Genomic DNA, 24,392 nt, shown 5'->3' with positions numbered 1-24,392 from the left:
TTTTAAAGGGATTTGCTGCCCTGCCCTTTCTCTCTTCCTGTTGCCTAGAACCAGCTGCAAAGATACATGCAGCACCAGTGCCCAGGGGAACACTGGAGCAACAGGAAGGCATGCAGGCAGAAAGCCTTCTCCGAATGAGCATGTGGGACAAAGCCACTAAACTCTCTTAGTCAGAAATAACCTTGCCTTTTCAAGCATGACAGTTTTGAGGATCTTTGTCCTAGCAGTTTAATGTTGAAATAATACAGTACCCTTCTCAAGAAGATTTCTGCTTTCCTTTTTATCTCACCCAAGGTGGCATCTCTGAATGCTTCCTCCCCTCCAACTATAAATTACAAATCTTTCCATTCCGTGGTAAGACCACACATAAAAACACTTTCCAGCCCCTGAATACAGGACATTGCTAGCTGTGCCCATGCCATCCATTCTTTTTGTATTCTGACCACAATATTCTGGTGACCCCTGTAGGAACTTAACTCTCCTCCATTTTTACCCATAAGATTAAGATGTGCTTGGCTCGCCTCCAGTGCTTGACTGGCTGAATGCTTTGAGTTATCTGCCTTGGCTGGGCACCAGGAAGGACACTCCCAAAGTATGGTACTTTTGCAGCCTGAGTATTTTGAACTGAAGCAGATGGAAGGGCATCAGAAGCAAGAGGTTCCCTCGACCTTCTTCCAACTTCCTTCTTCCTCTGTCCATTTCTCCTGAAGCAGATCATAAAGTCAGAGTTCTTCCCCATCATGAGTCATGGAATCTAGAACTCCTCTGGCCCAAAGCAAACCACAAAAATCTAGAGCTGTTACTCTCTGACCTCTTTCCTAGTCTCTGAAGACTTTCATAAGACAGCCTTGTACCTGATTGGACCAATGTTATACAGAGAGGCCAAAAATAATCCGAACAAACAGGCTTTGAGTGGCCTGCCTTATTTTACCACCATTAGATCAGACCCTTTTATCCAGTCACATTTCTACCTGGCTGTCCATTCCTCATCAGAGCTAATCATACAGATACAGCTGTCCTGTAGTTCTTAGTCTTCATTTCTGAAGGCTCCCATGTCACGTAAAACCTAGTTAAGCAAACTTGTTATGCTCTTCTTTTGCTAATTTATCATTTGTTAAGGGAGTGTCTGTGATGAATTCTATATTTCCCATTAGCTACAGTGATAAATTTAGAGATGGGCAGTTAGGCCTAATGAGCAAAGTTGAGTCCTGAGATCCAATTAGATCTAATGAGCAAAGTTGAGTCCTGAGATTTTGATCTCATTTCCCTGGGAATGGTGGGTCCAAATGTGAGGTCTGGAACTGCGGTCATCCTATTGTTGCCATGAGTAGACCCAGCCTGAAGATGAAGGAAGGCAGTTCTGAGGCAGTCACAGACAACAGAGATGGACCCCTGACAAGAATATTTGAGCCTAATCAAACTATGCCTGAAGACAAATCTACTCATATTTTGACTTTGGTTCATTGGAGCTGGGGTCTGCCAGTTTCACCATAAAGTACAGTGGTACCTTGGTTCATGAACTTAATTCTTTCCATGATTCTGGTCACAAATTGAGTTGGTTAGGAACCAAATCAAATTCCCCCAAAAGGTCAACATTGAATTTGACTTGGTTTATGTCCAATTTGGTTTGCGACCAGAATTATGGAAAGAATTAAGTTTATGAACCGAGGCACTGCTGTATTCCCACATGTTTTGGAAATGATCTTCCCTTTGAGCAGTTTGTTTTTGAAACTCTCCCCCATCAGCAAATCTATCCGCTCTTCAGCGTTCAGGTGATTGCTTACCTACTCAGTGAAACTTTCTGTGATTCTCCCTCTGCTCCACATCCTTTAGCCAGTGCTAGCTGCTTCTCTCAGTGTACTGGAATTGCTTTGCATAGATTTTATCATTTTTATAAACTGTTATAATTATTCATTCAAAAGTATCTCTTTCCCAGAAGATCTAATGACAATGACTAACTTGAGGTCAAAGAGCATGTCTGGTTTTTGCATAAATTTTAGTCTAGTGAGTTGCTAGGAATATAAGTCCTCAATAGGTCTGTTTAGCAAGAAGACAATGACTTAAAATTAGATCTTTTCACCATTAGGAACTGTTAGTTGGTGAGCTATGAGGTACTCATCATCACAGGTGATGAAGCAGGTGCTAAGTGCTCTGTGAATCCAGGGTGGGGCATCTTTTCAATTCTCAAATTCTCTGCATTGCTCTCACTTTAAGCCAATAGATTCTGTCTGCGTTATGCCTAGCATAAAACCAAAGTAACATAACATCAAAAAAGGGAAATACTGGATGAAAGTGAAAATAAGCTCAAGTCAAAGCTACTAAACATTCAAAATTGAACACTAGCCAGGTCTTCCATGAAAATAATATCTCTCTGCTCATGTCTTTTCTCATGATATGGGAATATGTAGTTCTATGCATGAACTTTGCAATTTTCAGCTTTTAGAAGGAATTAATATCTGCTCATCTGAGATCATTTAAAAATGAGATAGCTCAAAGATGGGGGCCTGGGCACAATGACCTCTGAAGTTTTATTTCTTCAGTCCTGGCTTGTATCATTAAGTCACCAAAAGGTGCAAGGCGCTACAAGACTTTGGTGCTCTCAGCCACAAACCAGACTGGCACCATGGTAACACAAAGACCAGAAAGCAGGGGCTGGGGATTTAGCTCAGTGGCAAAGCGCCTGCCTGGCAAGTGCAAGGTCGTGAGTTCGGTTCCCGGTACCGGAGAAAAAAAAACAAAAAAAAATTAAAAAAAAACAAAGACCAGAAAGCAAATGGGGACCTGTTCACTGGGCAGGAGACAAATCAGAGCCATCCTGGGGAGAGCAATGGACCATGTCAAGGCACAGTTGTTCAACATGATCCAGCCAACCAGGAGGTCCAAATGCTTAGTCCAGGACAGCAAAGGAAAAACAAGAATGGTAACACATTAAACATTTCTCTAATGTGTTAATGGTAACACATTAAACATTTCTCTAATGACCAGAGATGTTGAACAGTTTTTCACTTATTTACTGCTATTTGAACTTCTGAAGAACCGTTCATTTAGTTGCTCATTTTTTGGTTGGGTCTTTTATTCTGGATATCTACTTTTTAAAAAATTCTTTATATATTCTAGATGTTAATCCTCTGTCTGAGGATTAGCTAGCACAGATCTTTCAACCCGCTGGCACACACTTTCTAGCTTCCACCACTGACTTTTGCCTTCCCAGCTCAGATACATTTGCTCCAATAGTTCTGCTGACATGCGACCCAACTTCAACCAAAAGCAGGATCCTAAGTTGGGAAAGAGGAAGGCAAGAACTGGATCTCAGCCAATCATGTTAGTGTCCAGGGTAAGGCATTCGGACGTTCTGGGAGACTGAGTAGGTCTCCCAGAGGGGTTAGACCCCCACAGAGAAGCTCAGGAGTGAGGATTGAATCAACCCAGGAGTTGGAAGTAGTGCAAATTGGAGACAGTAGTGCAAATTCCTAACCCTCACCCCCAGAAAACTGCACTGTCTTCCCACTGGATGCTGAAGGACTAGCAAACCTTCACAGGTCCGCACTGTTGGGCTGGAAGAAAACAACTTGACTTAAACTACTGGGGAACTCTGGAGTGGAAGTGGCTGTGTTTCCAAGTCTTTCAGGGATTGGCTTAAGGAAAAAAAAAAAAACCAGGTTGGACAGATTCTATGCAAGGAATGAAACAGTAGACATATTTTTATGGAGCTGAGTTAAAACAAACGTAGAAGAAGTAAAAGTAGAGGTTGACAAGAACCACCCTAGTAGAGAAACATAAAATTTCCTAAATATCATCTATTAGGGACATTTGGGGGTCAGTTGATGACACCTCACAGGGTTTTGGTATATCCTGATACCAGTCACTTTTTTTTTTCCTTTTTTTTTTTTTTTTTTGATTAGTGAACGTCTTATAGTGCTGAGTTGGTACATGCACATAACACATCTTCATTCTTTTTTTTGTCTCCTACCCCTCCCCTCCTTCCCAGGTCCTCCAGCTTTTGGTCCTCTTTCCATTTGCAAAAGCTCTATTCTCACATTTTCTTCAATCCTTTCTCTGTTCTCTCCCCTCTCTCCACTTCCCCCATCCATTTGAAAATGATCTCCCTACTTATTTCTCTATCTTTTATTTTGCTTTCTCTCTCTGTCTTTCTGTCTCTCTTTCCATATATAAATATAAATATGAATATAAATAACATATATAATTTGAGCTTCTCATATAAGAGAAATCATGTGATATTTAAACTTATGTGTTTGATTTATTTCACTTAACATTATGGTCTCAAGGTACATCCATTACCTCAAATTTATCTGTCTTTATGGCAGAGTGGTACTCCATTGTACACAAATACCACATTTTCTTTATCTATTTATCTGTTGTTGGGCATATAGGCTACTTTCAAGATTTAACTATTGTAAATTGTACAGCTATAAACATGTATGCCTATGCTATGATGACTTTAACTCTTTAAGGTAGATATCCAGATGGATGTGGTGGATTGAGAACTGGTGGTCAACTTGTAACACCCAGCTGAACTGAACTAGTGTGGTATTTTCTGGGTGTGGGAAGCCCACTTCAGGATTGTTGCCAGCAGCATAAGAGGCAGAACTGGAGAGGAAGAAGTTAGAAGCTGTTGGGTGCTGTTAGTAGCTGTAAGGAGCTGTTGGTTCTCTTGGAGGAGCATGCCATGCTGGCTTTCCTGATGAACTCAGCTGTTCTCATCGTTTGAGGAACTTGAGGCCTTGTTGTCACTGAAAATGGCTACTGTTCACTTTGGAGGAGCTCTGGTCCTCACTTTGAGCCTCACTTCCTGGCTCCAGAGGGGAAGATCATGCACTGCTCAGTGTTCTGGAGAAGCTTGCTGCATTGGCTTTCCTGATGGGAACTCAGCTTTCCTCATCATCAGAGGAGCTCGGAACCTCACTATTGCTGAGGATGGCTGTGGTACTTTTCAGGGGAGCTTTGGCCCTTACTTTGAGCATCCCTTCCTGGCTCCAGTGCAGATCTCTCAGCCTGCTAGCACAGATCTTTCAACCCGCTGGCATACACTTTCTAGCTTCCACCACTGACTTTTGCCTTCCCAGCTCAGATCCGTGAAACAAGCCTGCATGAGACATTGTCATGGGCTCTAGCTGGACTCATAAATGGCATTGTTATGGGCTCTAGGTCTCCAGCTGGACTCATGGGAGGCATTGTTATGGGCTCTAGGTCTTCAGCTAAACTCAGTAGCACATTATCATGGGATCCAGGACCTCATCTGTATTCTTTGGTCTTTAGTGTGTGCACAGATTTCCTGCATTCTCTGGATGAATCAGTATGACTCTTTGGGTGACTATTATAAAATAATCTTATAAAATATGTGTTCTGTATAGTATTGTTTCTCCTTGCAAAACCCCAAGCCACAACAAAGGGGAATAGCTGGGTCAAATGGAATGTCTATTTTTAGATTTAGAGTTCCATAGTGGTTGTACTAGTTCATATTCTCACCAACAAGACAGAAGGGTTCTTTTTCCCCGGAACCTCACCAGCATTTGTTATTATTTGTTTCCTTCATGGTAGCCATTCTTTCTGAGGTAAAATGATGTCTGTGTTATTTTAATTTGCATTTCTCTAATGACCAGAGATGTTGAACAGTTTTTCACTTATTTACTGCCATTTGAACTTCTGAAGAACTATTCATTTAGTTGCTCATTTTTTGGTTGGGTCTTTTATTTTGGGTATCTACTTTTTAAAAAATTCTTTATATATTCTAGATGTTAATCCTCTGTCTGAGGAATAGTCAACAGATTTTTTTTTTTTCTCATTCTGTAGATTGTCTGTTCACTCTCTTGGTTGTTTCCTTTGGTGTACAGAAGTTTTTAAATTTGATATGATTCCATTTGTTGATTCTTGATATTATTACTTGTGCCATTGGGGTTCTGTTCAGAAAGTCCTTGCCGATGCCTCTGTCTTCAAGAGCATTATTGATTTCATTTTTCAGACAATTAAGTATTTCTGTTATAGTATTTAAATCTTTGATCCATTTTAGTTTTGTTTTAGTACATGGTGAGGTATATGAGTTTAAACTCAAGCTTCTGCATGTGGCTATCCAATTTTCCCCATCACTGTTTATTAAAGAGGCTATGTTTGCTTCAGTGAATGTTTTGATCCTTTGTCAAACATCAAACAGCTGAGTGCCAGCAACAATTTGAAATATAGTAATGAATTATCATCCCAAGACTCAGTTTTGATAATCCATAACCAAAGTATTTATATGAAATTAAAGTAGAATTCCTACTTCTGCCTTTCCTTCCATATTGAGCTAGGAATATTCATTTTGCTCTGACCTCTCTATGAAATAGTAGAGCCATGGTAGAGTAGACTCTATTGAGATTTTGCTGAACACAATTCAAATATGTCTAGGATCTTTTGCTGTCTTGTCATAATCTTTCACATAAAATCTTGTACTTTTCTCTTTCTGTAACTAGATAGTCATTTCCCCATTAGTATGTGCACTCCACTATTTTTACCAATTATTTTATGAACATAGACTTTAAACTTAGCACAGAGTATTTGCTCAAAAATATTTGTTGAATGAACTTCAGTGCTGTCATTTAGAAAATGAAGACTATTTCTTTCTCTTATAGTTTCTTCTTTCATTGACCTGTTTGTTAAGGCCCATTTTTAAGTATATGAGACTTTTAAGGACTTTATTCTTCAAAATTATTTAGGAAATTTTTCACTGATTAAAAAAAGGTGAAGCACTTACTATGGGTCAGATGTCAAGTTATTCCCTGAAAGAGCTGTGTAGATGAAGAAGACTTGAGCTCTAGAATTGTTTGTGTTTTTTTTAAGATTTTATGGCACCAAAAAAAGGTAAAACTTGTAAATTGCTGTTAAACAGGGGATTATGAGCTATGTGGTGGAAACAGTATATGAACCATATTGTGATCTGGGAGGTGATTATAGTGATGTGTACATATGAAAAAAGTCATAGCACTGTACTCTTAAAATTGTAAACTTTATTCCAGATTGAGTTGTAATTAATACGACTCAGTTTAATGAGGTAGTAATTAAAGGTTCAAGGGTAGAAAGTTCATGACAAAGAGAAAGTCTTTATTCATTAGTAGTTTGTCTAACTAGGCAGCTAGTTATCATGCTTTAGTCTAGATTTTGCTCAATATTAAAATAACCATGTATGCCATACATGAAAGTGTTTACTGTGTTTGCCTGAAATGCCCAATATAGATTTTCATGGATGACCTGTCATAATTTTAGGCAAATACAGAGCAAATGCACCATCAACTGACCTTATCCTGCCCAATTTTCACATAGGGGAATAAAATTACCAATATCCATCCTTAGTAATTCTGAAGGTGGCGAGTTTCCTAGAATTAACTCACAGGTCTTAGCAAAAGGAGCCACCCCAGGAGCTAATACCTTGGAAGCCGAGAACATAACTCCCACCTGGGACTGATGCCAGCTGTCAGGCCTGAGTGACTGACTGCCCATTGGATGGGTCCCTGCAGGTGGTGGTGACATTGATGGAGGATGATGGATGACTCTGATGCAGCCCCACCCCACCCACTTACCCATATGCATGACAGAAGGGCTCCCATCCCACTGCTTTGGCTGACAAAGCCTCCAAGTAGGCATTTAGATGTAGAAAAACAATGTGTTCAGATCCAGCAGTGATTCAGCACCCAATATGGAAGTATTTAATGAGTTGCCAATGTGAAAATAATTTTCTTTCTGACTTTTGAATTGTAGGAATAAAGACATGTAGAGAGAAGCCATACAACTGATAATGACCCTGATGAAAAAGGAAAACAGCTTTCAAGAAATGTAAATGAGGTTGTCCCCACCCTGTCAGAGTTGATAGGAGTTTGCTGATACATCAGGCCTTTAGTTTTCCTCTACTTCCACCTTCTTGCTTTGTATATGTTTTTACTGTCCTCTCCTCCCTCCACCTCAGCTGAATTCTCTCTACCTCCTCAGTACACTTTTCTCTCCTTTCCTTCCCTATCGTCCATTCCTTCCCTTGCTTTTCCATATCTCCTAATCCCACTTCCATGAAAAAGTTCTCCTTCCTTTCTTTACTTTCTTCATATATCATTATCATTTTTTGTAAGAGTTTTAGGGCAACTGTGTATTTAGAAATCAAAGCCAGGAAACTTGAGAAACAAAAGAACAAAGAAAAACAATGCAGGATTTATTCTACCTTCAAAGCTACCTTGAGATAGGAGAGGAGAGGAGTATGCTGTTGTTTAGCCAGGATACCTGTGAGGGGAGTCTCTCTAGGCTGTAGTCATCTGGCTAATAGAAAAATAAGCTAATGCTTACATGAACTCCAGTATATTAAAAAAAAGATAAGCTGCATGAAACATGCTAATGAGAGCTAATTTTCTGTAAAATTCTCCCTAACTAGGGCAAGTCCTGAGGAACAAACCTTTATTGATAACTTTATAAGCCTTTATTACTTCCAAGTACACAGAGTCACATAGTCATTTCTGTAATAGTAGTAGCTAAGGGCTATTTTTTGTTTTGTTTTGTTTTGTTTCTTGGTATCAGGAATCAAACTCAGGACCTTGAGCTTGCTAGACAGGCACTGTACTGCTCAGCTATATCCCCAGCCACTGTTTGTTGGCTAGAGATAACATATTAAAAGCTAGTGGTGGAGCTGGGGATTTAGCTCAGTGGCAAAGCGCCTGCCTGGCAAGCGCAAGGTTGTGAGTTCGGTTCCTGGTACCGGAGAAAAACCAAAAAACCAAATAAAATAAAATAAAATAAAAGCTAGTGGTGAGCTATCAACTGTATGTAAATGAGCATTTCTGCTAAGATTGTTTCAGTGTTCACCTGCACAATTAACTGAAAAGCTCTTTCTTCAATTTTTACACAACTGGGGCATTTGGCAAACTTTCTCTTAGAGAAAATATCAGGTTAAACTCTATTCCAGGTACTATTTCTAACAAACATAAACATAAAAACATCTGTAAGCTTCAATTACTGGAAAACAAGTGGAACCGTGTGTTACATATTATGAACATGAGAACAAGCACTATGCCTTTAAATTTCTTTTTTGTTGTTGGTGGTTGTTTTTTGTTATTTGTTTGTTTGAGACAGGGTCTTCCTATGTAGTTCAGGCTGGCTTTGAACTCACTTTGTAGCCCAGGCTGGTCTCAAACTCCCAACAATCCTTCTGCCTCAGCCTCCTGAGTGCTGAGATTACAAGTGTGTGCCACCATGCCAGGCATGAACTTGTTGATTACAAGATACTTAGCAGTCATTTTTTAACCATTGCTTTGCATAGTATATGACATGAGTAACATTTTCAAAATGAGTGACAGCACTGCCAGCTAGCTGTGTCCTAAGTGTCACCCAGGAACTCTGGTTTCTTGTGTACGAGTCTTGGGCATCCGCTTGTTGCTGGTCTTCAGAGATTTTTCTTCACATCCCTCATCTCCAGCTTATTGGGAATTTCCAGAAAAACAAAACAAAACAAAACAAAACACAGAATAACAGACCATGAACTCATTGGTTTGGGCCATCAGACAAAGAAGAGGTTGACAACTTGAGGGAGACATCTGGGAACACTTGTGGGCTAATTTTGAAACTTTTCCTTTGATTGTAAGAGTGGAAAGTAATATCTTTTCCTTACTCATACAAGGTTCATGGCTGGCATCCCTGTAACAATGGCCAAATTTATCTAATATAAATTCTATAGCAACATGGGGATCTTCAGAAATAACTCAAAGAACAAAAGAGAACTCTTGTGTGTGTGTGTAAAATCAAATAGAAGTATGATTGGAGGATAAAGAGTGTATGATCTGGTGTTGATAAACTGGGAGGAACACCTGTGTGTTCAATTCTCCTTGGCCTCTGGGTCTCTACCTGGAATGAAGGTGTCTTAGTTACATTTTTCTCATTGCTAAGACAAAATACCCCACACCCAGAATTAAGGGAGGGAAGGTTTATTTTACTCACAGTTTGTGGGGGTTTCAGTCCATATTCGGCTGGCTCCAAGGTGGAGTGGCATGTGGTAGAGGGCAATAATTCATGGCAGGAAAACAGCAAAAGCAACAAAAGCAAAAGGGAGGAACAGCAAGCAAGCCTCTTTCCCTCCCTTATATTATATGCAGGCTGCCCATCCCAGAGTGAGTGTAGCACTCACACCCATAATCCCAGCATTGGTTCATGGATCAATCATAAGCTCTAAAAGCCCACCCTATGACTGCATGAGGTTTTGGGGGGACATCCAGACACAAACTGTAACAGAAGGTCTGATGATTTACATTCAAGGGAAGTAAATCAGAGAATTTTTTCAGAGAACTGTTTCAGGAGAGTCAGGGGGGAAGTCAGAGAAAAAGGAAACAGAGAAATATAGGACTATAGTGACCTTCCTCCTTCTCTGATTTTCTCAGTTTCTTTTAGCGTAAAATTCTCAGTATGCCAAGATGCCAAATTTTTAGGTATTGTGCAGAAGATGAGCACAGAGGATACGGAAAATGTGTAGCATAAGTGAGGATGAACCCAGGCTTTTTTTTTTATCACATAACTCTAAAAAGCCCCAGAATGGACTCACAGAAATTGTTCTTTATTTCAGTAGATGTTGGCTGCTGAGGGTCTGTTTGGATCATCCCACCTGGACTGCAGCATGTGGAGATCCTGGGTACAAGCCAAGATATTGGAACAGTGTCAGATGGTGCATCAGCATAAAGTATCAACTCAGACTGCAGCCAGTGGCAGGCCCCAAGTTCAAATCTGAACTCCACCACTTACTTGCTGTGTGACTTCGGACTAGTAGCTGCTCTGTGCCTCTCTTTCTTCATCTTTGAAGTAGGCCAGCAGAGATAAAATGATATGTGGCCTGATATGTGAATCAAAAATCAGGGAGGGTAATACAGTAGCAGTAAGCGGGTAAATCAAAGGTACTGAAAGAAAATAATGATAAAGAGATAAGAAATTGATTACCCTGATTTGTTCAGTACATATTATACACATATGAAATTTGAAATATGAATGTGTATTGAAATATCACATTGCACCTCATTCAATATGTATAATTATTATGTATACATATTAGCATATGTTTACATATGCTATCATATTTTTAAAGTTTAAACAGGTAGAAATGTTATCTACTTTGATATGGTGTTTACATACTGCATGCATGTGTGAAGTTATCACACTATGTCCCATAACTTTGTACAATTAAAATATAATTGATAAAAACATTTTAAAAAGAAATGATTTGGTTCATCATTGGAGCCACTTCTTAATTTTTAACACATAATGTGTTAAAAAACATAATCCTCTTAAAGTTGAGGATAATTAGAACAAATAAAATAAAGAAAAATAAAAGATTTAATTAAAGAAGTTCTCAATACATTAATGCTGAATGCAATTGAATCAAGAAAGAAATTCAATTCTGGGAAATATGCTTATAGATAATAAATTGAATTGTATGAATACATGTGTGATAGACACATACAGATTCCTCCCTTTTGCTCTCAGAAACTATTTCCCAATTCATTAACATAGCAGAGAGAATCCATGGTGCTAAGGAAGAAGTGGATGATCACGTCCAGCCTCCTGGTTTGATTAATAAGCGACAGACTCATGTTCCTGTTTTGGGAGAGCTTTTCTATCATGGCCGTGGTCTCTGGAGAGCTTCAGCCTACAAAGCGATAACATCTGGTGCCCATTATCTCCCCAGATCTGTTGTGATTAGTCCATATGATAAGCCTGGCCAATTGCTGTGGGCAGGGGATCGCTACATTCCCCCCATTAGGACACTGGAGCTGTCACTTCTGGTTTGTGGCCCCTGCTAATTTGCCACCACCATTTCCAATATCTGCTAGAATTCCACAAGGAAATCTCAGTGCCTTGCAGGGGCAATAGACTGTGTGGCTGTAGACAGAATGCTAGCTCTGGTAATGAAAAGGAGAGGTTTATCAATTAGCTCAAGCAACTCTGTATAGACAGTGATGGGCAGCCTACCCCTCTTCTGTTGTGTCATGCTGATGAAATGGTCAAGGAAAAATTCAGATTTGCTCATGACAGAAGCAGGGAAATAACTGGAAGCTAAAAAAGGAAGGTTAGTCAGAAACTCTTTGCTATCTGAATAAAATGCATTTTCTGGCTTCTTAAATGTTTTTTATTTTCCTTCCTTCACCCTCTCCTTCAAGCTCTAAGACCCAGTGATAATAACTGAAAACTACCCAGTGGCAGAAATGGCCTGGTACTTCAGACATAGAAGATTCAAGCTTTTAAAAAGGACAGTTATACTACATGGTAGAATTCATTAATACCACAGCTGGCTACTGCATTACAAGGCCCTTTAAAAGCCAACCTAAAGAACACTTTTATGCAAGTTTTACAAGTTTATTTGGAACAAGTACAAACTGGCTGCAGAAATTTTGTACAAATGAAGTCAAATCAAACAATTGTAACTTGTGTAGAACTGATAATCATTGAACAACTTTTCACTGAAATGAATGTTAATGTTGTCATTAAGTAAATTCTGAAGATAAAAGCTGGACTATTTCCCCAATCTGAGATTGGAAGAGACAGAGATTAAACTAACTTTTTTGTTTTGTTTTGTTTTGTTTTTGTTTTTTTTCTTTCTGGTACTGGGAATCAAACTCATGTCCTTGTGCTTGCCAGGCAGACACTGTGCCACTGAGCTAAACCCCCAGCCCCTACATTAACTCTTATCTATGCTTTTTTGTGACCTAAGTAATCTTTTAAACATTATTCACTTCAGAACTTTTTTTTTACTTAAAAAAGTAAAAGAAGGATAACATAGTAATAGGGAGATTTACCGAATTACAGACAAAGTGGTAGGACAATATCAATGGTTGTTATTTTACCTATTGGTATCTTCAAGATAGTTTCTCAGGAAAAGAAATAGACAAATAAGAGTAAGTTATAGATAAAAATGGTAGGAAATTATCAATGGTTGTTGTACTATAGTTTGGTGTCTTCAAAGTGGTTTCTAGGGAAAACAAATAGAGCTATACATGAGTGATCAATTAAATAATCATTGACTATTCTCAATGGTTGTTGTTGAAAACACATAGTAATAAGCATACATCCATTTATGAAATAGCATAGGAACAATAGAAACATTACAGAGTTATGGACAGATTGGTATGAAATTATCAGTGGCTGCTGTAATACATGGTGGTATCTTCAAAGTGGTTTCTCAGGAAAACAAAGATATTCAAGAAAGATCTAACAAGTAGTTACAGCCTAAGGGTTGTAAAAAATAGTGGATTACCTCCTCATCAGTGACTCCTTTCACTGAGGTATGACAGCTGGAAGGAAGCCCAGGATTGAAAAGAAGGACCAAGAGACTAGCACCAGTGTCCAGCGATAGGCTGTTTACTTTTTCCTCTATAGTCATGATTATGCAGGGCTTCTCCTTGAAGATAATCGTCTGGCCAGAGGGAGAAGGCAGAGTATGCCCTGGGCCCCTTCATTCCTGTTGGACCAGCTGGTAGGAGGGGTCTGAGCTCTGGGGCCCTCGCTTCAGAGGGCAGTCCAACCTCTAGTGGTCACCTGTACAATCGGGACTGCCTTCTTAGGGCAGTCCCTATTGAGGTGGCCTGGCTTTTGACAGTGGTAGCAGATGAGTGTAGTCAAAGAGTTCTTCTTGGGGCCCCGAGAATCAGATTTAGGGTATGCTTCTCTTAGTGTTGCAACAAAGGCAGCTGTTTTTTCTTGGTCTCTTTGTTTCCTCTCCTTGGCCTCCTCCTCTTCACAGCTGTAAAATACTGAGGAGGCGTTCTTTCTAACATCTCAAGTGAGCTATCTGGGGCAAAAGCCTTTTTTTTTTGTAGCTTTTTTCTACTATTTGGGGCTGACTGAGTAATAAACTTATCTTTAAGAATAGTTTGTCCCTCTACTGAACTGGGATCCAGGGAAGTATGCTTTATCAATGCCTCTTGTCTAAGAAAGCAGAGGGGTGTTCAGAACATTTTTGAAGGATATATTTGTCTTAGTTATTTTTCTCTCCTTCCTGTGACAAAATACCCAACACCTACAAATTAAGGGATGAAAGGTTAATTTAGCTCACAGTTTGTAGAGGTTTCAGTCCATAATCTGCTGGCTCCAAGGCAGAGTGGCACATGGCAGAGGGGCAACAGTTCATGGTGGCAAAAAACATCAAAGCAACAAGCAAAAGCAAGACAAGTCTCTTTCTGTCCCTTATAGTGTATCCAATCTACCAGGATTAGGATGGTATCAATCCAATCAGTGGACTGATCCAGCACTCATCCATCCTTAATCCCAGTATCCTTAATCCCAGCATTGCACTATGAATCAGTTACATGCTCTAGATTCAATCACCTATGAAAATCCTGCCCCCTGTGAGTACATGAAGCATTAGGGGGACATTTAGATACAAACCATAGCATTCTGCCCCTGGCCCCCTAAAGACTCATGCACATCCTTTTACGCAAAAAGCATTTAGTCCATCTCCAAGAGTTACCAAAGTCCTAACAGTTTAGCATTATTGAAAATCCAAGTCAAAACTCTCCTCTGAGATGTAAGGCAAAGTTTTAGCTGTCAGCTCCTGTACAAAGGAAGAGAAAGTTAAACACTTCCAACATTCAATGATACAAGATAGAGCTTTCCATTACAAAAGTTACCAATGGGGATACAAAGGATTGGAACCAAAGCAAGTACAAAATCCAGCAGTACAAAAAAATAAATCTTATAGTTCCACGTGCAGCATCTGAGGCAATCTGTGGCAAGATGTGAGTTCCAAAAGGTTTGGGTGACTCCACCCCAACAACACTTCTGGTGATTGTAGCTCCCATGGCTTTTCTCTTGAGCCAGCTCTGCTCCTTCCTTACAGTTTTCTTCAAATGATCCACACTGTTGGCTTTTCTAAAATCCTGGGGTCTCTACTGTACCTCTAGCTTCACATTCACAGCTTCATACACTGCCCTGCCAGGGGCACACTGCCTGGCCTTCCAGACCTTCTTCTGAAATCTGGGTGGAAGCCTTCCTCACCTCACAGCTCTCCTAGTCTGCATATACTTAAAACCAGCACCACATGGATGATGCCAAAGTCTACTGATAGCTGGGGTAGTAGCCAGGCTTGCCTCGCTCTTGGCTATAGGGGTCAAGTACCTGGATTACTGAGCACTCTGAATCCAGTTTCAAGGAACAAATTCTCTATGCCACCACCATTTTGGAACATGGTGCTCTGGAGCTTTCTTTTCAAAGCAGTCTTTCACTTTTGCAATTTTGATGCTGCAAAGGCTGCAGTCCTGCTGCTTCTTGCAATGTCTTCAGGCCATTTTTTTTTTCTATTCTCCTGTTCCTTCTTAGCAACAGAAATCTCCTCTGCTTGGTATGGCCATCCACACCTTTATTGGAACTTCCTTTCTGACCAAACAAAATGATTTAAATCATTTTGTTGGGCTCTTTGCCCTTGATTCTCAATATAGGTCTGGCTAAAAGCCCCCAGGAGTAGCCATGCCACTGCCTCAACATTAGACTACCTTGAAATTTCTTCTGTAAGATTAATTAGTCTTCTGCCCTTAATCTCAGGCTCAGGCAAAGTCTCTGGACATGAGCAAAATTTAGACAAACTTTCTGCTAAGCCATAACACACATCATGTGGAGTCCAGCAGCTAATGTGGTCTTTCTTCTCAGCAGAAATCCCTTGATCCTGATCTTTACTAGCTTTCTGGGCTTCTGAGCTCTGACCAGAATCTCCCATACAGAACAGCCTAAGACATTCTGGCACTACTTTTTCAGCCAACATCTCCAAATATTTCTAGACTCTCCCCACAAGACATTCCAAAGGTTCCTGAACCACATGGTCAGGCATAGTCACAGCAATGACCCCATTTCTGGTACCAAATTCTGTCTTACTTACTTTTCTCTCATTTATGAGACAAAATACCCAAAACCCACAAGTTAAGGAATGAAAGGTTTATTTAGCTCACAGTTTATAGAAGTTTCAGTCTATAATCAGCTGACTCCAAAGTAGAATAGAACACAGCAGAGGGGCAACAGTTCATGGCAGCAGAAAACAGAAAAAGCAACAAATAAGAGCAAGACAATCCTCTTTCTGTCCCTTATATTGTATCTAGTCTACTGGGATTAGGGTGGTACCACTCCAATCAGTGGACTGCTCCAGCACTCATCCACTCTTAAACCCAGCACCCTTAATCTCAGTATTACACTATGAATCAATCACATGCTCTAGATTCAGCCACCTCTGAAATCCCCCTCCCCATAACTGCATGAGGCTATAGGGGGACATCGAGACACAAACCATAATAATACTTGTTTTGATTCTTTTGAAATAATTTTGGCTAATGAGTCAGAATATGAAATAAAGTAGTAATATATAATAATTTGCCATCACTTAATCAATAGATTTATATTTCCTATCTAATCATATGCCAAGTATTGTGTCTAAACATTATCACAACTAATTTATGTTTACATGCCACTTACATTTGCATATTTGCATAACAAACATAAAAGTACCAATTTATTATATGAGAAAAAGATAGTGTAAGGGGTACCTGAATTTCTCCTCTGTTGAGGTGTTTTGATATCATTCAAAAATGGGCCTGAGACCCAAAATGAATAAAGTTTACCTTGAAATTGACATCAAAGATGTTGATTGCAGGGGCTGGGGATTTAGCTCAGCAGCACAGCGCTTGCTGGTGAGCACAAGGTCGTGAGTTCGATTCCTGGTACCGGAAAAAAAAAAAAAAAAAAAAAAAAAAAGATGTTGATTGCAATAGATTGCCAGATGTTGAATTTTGTAAGCAAATGTCAGATTTGTACAGGTAGAATCACTTCAATACATGTGAAAATGGGTGAAATAAAATAGTGATAAGACCACAGAAAAGTTTCTACATTATCAAGTAATTTCATCTTAATCGAATTTTTTGTTTGTTTGCTTTTGTTCTTGTTTTCCATTAGCAGCAGTGCTTGGAAATGAAAGTAGAAATGGCAATTTTTGGGGAAATCACAAATGTCAACCAATTTTACTTTGCTTAAATTCTGCTAGCCTTTTTCCTTTTCCCCTTTATCAAGCTAATTTTATTCTTTCTCATACTGCCAAGACCACATTTAATCATGGAGAACTAGCTTGATCCTAGTAGACATTCATTCCCCAGGGTCCATTTCTCCCTTTCCAAGCTCTGGCTTGTCTCCTGGGCTCAGAGACTCCTTCCTACCCTGCTCCAGGTCTATTGGTAACAGCAGGTAAGCTTGGTGCTAAAGTTTTCTCTGAATCATGGTGTCTAATGATTTTGGCTCCAGCTGGATTTACAGGCCTGAGTGTTATTCATTAGTTGCATGCAAATGAGATTCTCTCAGTACTGAACTTTCCTCCATTTCATATTGAGTGCTGGTATCTCACATAAGAGGAACCTAGTAGTCAAGTCACTGGAGAGAACTGCATGAAAACTCTGTCACTAATGAAGGTGCCTCCTAAGGTAGACTGACAGTCAAATTGTACCTTGGATCAAGTCAGAGCTGAAGTCTGGTGACGCATTTGGATAACTGAATCTCTAAATTCTTTCCTCTTTCGTGATCCTCTTTTCAGTGATTTTGAACGGTATATTAATTTATCATTGCATTTAATGAGGGAGTATCAGAAAAGAAGTTTTTGTTGTTAACATGAGTACAGCAAAGTGTAAACTGATGGGCCTATGTAAATGGTGTAATAATGTAATCAAAACACTACACTTCATCTTCTTTATGTTCCACAAAAGTTAAAAACTACTGATTTAGCATTGCATTTTAGGTTTTCTATGCATGTATTGTTACATTTTATTCTGTAATATTATCCATCCATCATAGAAGATTCATGATTCTTGCACCAGGTGAAAATCTTATGAATCAGAATATTTTGCAAACTTTCATATGCATAAAATAGATTCTCAGTTTGGTCATGCTGCCAAAGTAGAAGAAAATACTACTTTCTTTGACATAAATGCATTTCCTATAGGATGTTATCAGTACTTTTATTTGTGGCTTTGTAGAAACTCCTCTCTTTAATATTTCTCTCCTATTACCCTTATTTTTTTCTTCTCTTCAAAGAAACAATTGATTTAGTAACTTTAGCAAAAAATAAAGAAAACCTAGAAGTTACTTTCAGTGGTTCTGGGTAACATAACCCATTTTTTGGCAAATGTGTTGTGCCTGGTCATTAATTGCCTCTACTTATCCGTTGCTCAAGAAAGCAAAGGGTCACCTTCTGAGAGGGGTGAATCAGTGATGGCATTAATGCCAGGACAGTTTTGTGTATGTGTGATGAGAACATGGTCATTCTATTGGTTTAAAATATTTTAAATTAAGAAGTAGACAATTTACAATAGTTTAAAAAATCGCGTGCATTTAGGTCCATTCAAGTACTTACTCAACTTTGCTAAATTCATTCTTCAGCAAATGATAGTGGAGTTACCAGTGCCCTTTCATGCAATACATCATAGTGAAGGGAAAAGTCTCTTGGGAGCAAGAGCTGCAGCGACGACCCTGGCACAGGCCCGGTAGTTCCACTTGACTAGGCTTACAAAGGAGCCCTCTCCTCTGTGAGAGGTCAGACCCTCTCCATTGACACTAATGGACCATTTTATGCAAAACTGTTCATTTTCTGGAAAGGACCATGTCCGACTGGTGGAGTGATTCACAAAAATCACTTCATTACAAAAATACTCTTCATGCATGGCCTTATTCCCAGTAGTGGTATAGACGCTGGGAGCTGCACATGGGCACCCATGGAGGGGCGGGCTCCACTCCACAAGGAGCACCATCTCCAACAAGTTCCAGGCCCTGCATTCAGACAATGACAGCTTGTCACTGGCGCCCCACAAACACCAACTTTGTGACCCCATTTGTCTCCAGAACCCCCACTTTCCTACAACTGAGTGTTACTGAAGACATTCGGGACCTCAAATGCCTTCTCATTCTCCACAGAGCAGCAAATGGTGCTGCTCTGGGCAAGCATGGCCGGGGGGGCTTCCGGCCTGTAAGGACACGGTGGGAGAGCAGGTGCTGCCCACTCCTGAAAAGGCACTTGCTCCAGAAATGTCCTTGCTCTGTCTAACAACACTATGAATCCAAAGCATGGCAACTGCAGAGGGAAAAGGCATTGCACTTGGGGAAGGAGGAGGGACAGGGCATACTGAGATATGGAAGGCAGAGTGGAAGTAAGAGGCTGAGACATGCGTGAAAATGCTGGAAGACTCTGGTCGAATAGAGCCAAGGCTTTTGAAGCTGCTGCAGACAACGTGATTTTTACTATGGCGTCACTGTGCTCCCCTGAAGTTGCCTTGCTTGGCCTAAGTCAATGCATCTCCCCCAAATTCATCTCAATGCTGATTCTATTTTTACCATTGGGTGCTCTCTCTCTCTCTCTCTCTCTCTCTTTCTTTCTCTCTCTCTCTCTCTCTCTCATACATTTTGACTTCAGCACTGGGGCAAATAACACTAGACTTCCTTTCATGCTTAGAGTCTAAATTTTTAACATTTCCAAATACTAAAAGCTGATGTCTTTGCCTTTAAGAACACAATGACCAGCAGGCTGTGAAAGGTCCGTTTTGCTGTGATTTGCACAACCCAGGACTGCTCAGAGCTCAGCTGCACCAGGCTAATTTCCATAAGCATCATGTGGTGTTACAGAAACCACATTTTGCCAAGCTGTCAACTATACAGCCTTCTCTTTGCTAAACAGACTCCCATTAAAACTGTCTGCACAATTTGTCAGTTAAATGAGGTACAAGAGGGACGCTCTATTTGCCCCTAATTAGCTTCGCAGACTACCTTTGTCTGTTTGATTAAGCATTCACATTATCAATTTTGTTTAATCTGATTCATTTCACACACCTCCCCTGGGACTTGGCCCATACGGTTAACTAATCTCTGGTATCATCTCTCATATCAGGCAGCTATCATCTCCCCCAGAATACATTCTACCCACAGGCAGCACAATCATCACACTCGACAGAGGGGAGCTGGTCGGGTTCTGGAGAGACATTTAGCTCAGGAACTGGAGCTGAACCTGGGCGTGCTTAAAGTAAAGCAGAGAGCAGCTTTTTCCTTGGGGCCATCTGTCCGCAGTCAGCCATCCCCTCATTTGTTCATATCCACCCACTCCCTCTTTCAGGCAGCAAACATATTGTCTGCCTACTATGCACCAGGGGCTGTGGTGGGGGTGGGGAAGGACATGGGCTGTGTAAGATAAGGTCCGCGCTCTCCAACTGCTCATGATCTGGACTCCTGAGAGTACTGTGGAAACTGTCATAGACAGCACACTCCTCCCGAGGCCAGTTTGTCCACTATCTGTTACACATGGCCTGTTCAGCTTGGCTACCAAACAACTCTCCAAAGAGAACTTTCCAGAAAGGCTTTAAACATGAGAATGTCTCTTCTTCCACTCCCAGCTTGGCAAAGTGGCTAGCAATGGCCAAGGACGAGTTTTAGGAATTAAAATCAACAAATCACTTGATAATGACCAGCCCTGAGATGTCACTGCATCTCAGATGATTGAAATTACACCTTCATGAGACTAAGCTAGTTACACACAAGTCAGCATCAATAGTACATTAGCCGAGAGTATATGAAATATTAGAGGAAAACAAATGAAAAATTTGAGAGAAAAAGTGACTCATTCAATTCTGTGGAAGTGTAAATCTACTCTGGGAATGCGAGCAGTTAGAAAAATATACAGATATTCATGGTTCATGAATACTCATATTCCTGAAAAATAATATTAAAGCCTTATGCTGATTAAGACTGCAAGCTCAGAAACATGTTCTCTCTGAAAGGGTTTGGCTCCTGGCGGGTTGTAAGCACTAGAGAATAGATGTTGGAACCTCAAGACTGGGAAGTGGGAGGTTTTGGACGTTGTCCCACACAGTCCTCCATGTGTCTGGGAATTTCTGGGCTTACAGGACTGGACAGGGGAACTGGGCCCAGCACAGGTGGCTTTGTAAACAGGTCCTGCTGCGCTGCAAAGCTGCCTTCGGATTGTGAGTTCTGACACGTACACGACACATACACTCTAGGGGAGACCTGCAGCCCACATTCACCGACTCCAGGTAATGGATCCCTGTATGTAAGGCCAATCTCTTCTCAATAACTTTGAAGCTACCTTCAATGCACACTCAGAGCTTCCTTCTCCAAGCAAAGAACCTGCAGTTCTTTCAGTAGCTCTTCTTATAACGGTTTCCAGCATGTTCACTGTCTCCTCTCCCTGTCTCCCCAACATGCTTCGGTTCCTTAGCCTTCCTCTCAGAGCGAGATCCTAGCACTTAGTCACATGCCCACAAGTGCCTGATGGATGGAAACAGGAGCAAGACTTAACTCTATGCATCTGATCTAGGACCGAGCTGACTCTCAACAACCTCATTACTCCATGGGTTCACACTGGCCTGAAACCCGAGAAACCCTGTGTACCTGTTGCCTGTGTTCAAGTCTCACGCTGGATTTGCCCTATTACGCAGCTTCATGATAATCTCTATTACATGCTCTCTTATTACCAGCAATTCTTCCTTTTAGCTCATCGATCAGTATCTAGCTCCTCCTTTTCAACTCTGTGTTACCTTCCAGTGTGATAAGGACAGCATCACCATCTTCAAATAAGTCACTGATTAAACGGCAAAAAGGACAAGAATGAAAATGGGTAAGAATGTCACTGAAGTTTCTAGAACAAAGCAAATAAAACTACTGGTAAGCTAGGTTGGGCAATTATATATGCTGAACACTGTACTAAGTATTTAATTAGTCTTTTCCCATTTACCATTCACAAAACTTTATTCAGTATCATTAACATTAGATTATAAATGAAAACTCTTAAGAGGAGCAGCCCAAGACAATATCTGCCATAAAGAATATAGTTAATAATTATGTGGAGGGATGAAGGGCAGAGCTCAGTGATACAGCATATGTTTAGCATGGGCAAGGTCCTGGGTGCAATCCTTGACACCAAAAATATATACATGCACACATATGTACAAACACATATACATATACACATATATTGTGTATTATGTGGGGCTAAAATTTCAACCAAGTACTGACTGGTGCCTGAGCCCAATCTTGTTAGCTCCTCACACATCCCCCTCTGGTGAAAGGGACTGAGGCTGCGTTACTCCTATTTGAGTCATACTGTCATCATAGGGCTCCCATCATGTTTCATTTATTCATTCTTTTGATCCCATTTTCCACTTCTGTTCACCGCTCCCCCCAAACACACACACAGGCAAGCTCTCCAATGAGTTTGAGCTGTAACCTTGAATTTGTATATATCTTTTTTTGTCTTTTTGAGAGAGGGTCTTGCTAGCAGTTTGGGCTGGCCTTGAGCTCACTTTGTAGCCCAGGCTGGCTTCGAACTTGCAATGATCCTCCTGCCTCAGCCTCCCAAGTGCTGGGATTACAAGTGTGCACACCATGCCCAGCTCTTGTATATATCTTTGTAAAATATGTAGTGTTATTGTTTTGGTTATGTCCATTTATATAAAATACAGTGAGCTATGGACTACTTTCTGTGTCTTATTCCTCTTCCTGAGCACATTGCTTTTTTCTTTTTTTCTGAGCACATTGTTTTTTTAAAAAAATCTATCTTGCTGGGCATATACCTAGTTCATTGCCTCTAACTGCTGCATGGTATTCCTAGTGTGTGTCTTCCATGTCTCTTCTGTCTATTGCACCAGGCAGGGAGATCTGGATTGCCTTACGCTCTGCCATCACAAATGAGGCCAAAGTGAACCTAGAGGAAACCACAAATGATGTAAAGACAGAGAAGGACAAATATTGTAGCCCCTCACCAATCTGTTCAATCCAAGGAAGTCAATCTCAGAAGCCAAGAGTAGAACGGTGGTTGCCAGGGGATGGAAAACGAGAAAAATGTTGGTAAAAGGATAAATGTTGGTAAAAGGCTTCACTTCAAAAGGATAAGTAAGTTCTGGAGGCCTAATGTTGACTATAGTTAATGTTATACTGTATGCTTGAAATCTGCGCAGACAGAAGATCTTCAGTGTTCTCACCACACACACACACACACACACACACACACACACCTATGTGAGGTAATGGATATTACAATTAGCTTGATTGTCATGATCATTACAATGTATATGCATATCTAAACATCGTGCTCAATATTTTAAATATAGACAGTTTTTATTTGATTAAAATAAAACATCAAGGGCTAGGGGTATAGCTCAGTGGCACAGTGCCTTCCTGGCAAGCACAAGGTCCTGAGTTTGATTCCCAGCATGAAAAAAAATAAGTAAAATAAAACATTGAGATGTATGCAATGATTAAAATCCTAGCTGAGGCAGGAGGATCACTGCAAGTTTGAGACTAACCTAACCTGGGCTACAAAGTGAGGTCAAGGCCAGCCTGAACTGCATGAACAGACCCTGTCTCAAAAAAAGACAAAATAAAATAAAATAAAATAAAACAAAATCCAAGCCTACCTCTCTCCCTCACCCCCTTCCCCTCCCTCTTTTCCTTCTCCTCCTCCTCCTCCCCCACCCCTCCCCACCCCCTTCCTCTCCCTCTTCTCCTCATTCTTTTTTTGACCACAGGGGCTTGCTATGAGGTTGCAATGTTGTATGTATGTTGTATGTATGGCCTTGAACTCATTAGGCAGTTCAGGCTGTCTGAAACTCATGGCGATCCTCCTGCCTCAGACTCCTGAGTGCTGGGATTACAGGCGTGCACTACCACGCTTGGCTTCAACTAATACCAACATCTTGATCATCTTTGCCTGTTCCTATTGATATGTTATGTTTTTATTATTAAAAGATTGTCTTGTTTCTTTGCCTTTTTATTTTCTAAATTGTATGGTAGGCAATTTGGATGACACATTCCAGAGACTCTAGGGGTGTTTTCTAAAGAGTATTAGGTTTCTTTTGTTCTGACAGACAATGAAATTATTGTTGTATTGTCTTGACCTGTCTAATTTTGTTGTTCATCTTAATGAAGTGGCTCATTTCTCGTTTTGTTCTCTTGTGAGCGTACAGCTCTCACGCACAGTGCAGGGCGCGTACTAGGTCTGTCTCTTCTGACTGAGCCAAGACTCCCGCGCCTCCTGAAGCTCTGCGGTTCTCCAGCCTTTCATGGCTCTGATACCCGAGATCTCCAAATCTTACGCTGGGCATGTGCAGCTCAGTACACTCTTGAGACTCGCTGTCAGCGGCTCCCTGCTCTAAGGCGCTCTCCTCTAAGTCCCGGCTGCCGCTCCAACCCTGAGGTCCGCGCTCTGTTCCTTCCCCCTGTTTGGAACATACTCTTAGGAAGAAAGGCACAGCGGATGCTGCTGGCCTTGACTGCTTTTTCTAAGGACTGCAGCCTTGAGTTAGTTACTGTGTAGTGTCTGCCAACAATCCATGTGATAGAAAGTCTGAGGTAATTTATGTTTT

This window comes from Chinchilla lanigera, unplaced genomic scaffold, assembly GCF_000276665.1.
Source record: "Chinchilla lanigera isolate Chin_1 unplaced genomic scaffold, ChiLan1.0 scaffold00035, whole genome shotgun sequence".
NCBI classification, from domain to species: Eukaryota; Metazoa; Chordata; class Mammalia; order Rodentia; family Chinchillidae; genus Chinchilla; species Chinchilla lanigera.
The sequence above is the reverse complement of the archived record's forward strand: the minus strand, read 5'-3'. Positions refer to the sequence as shown.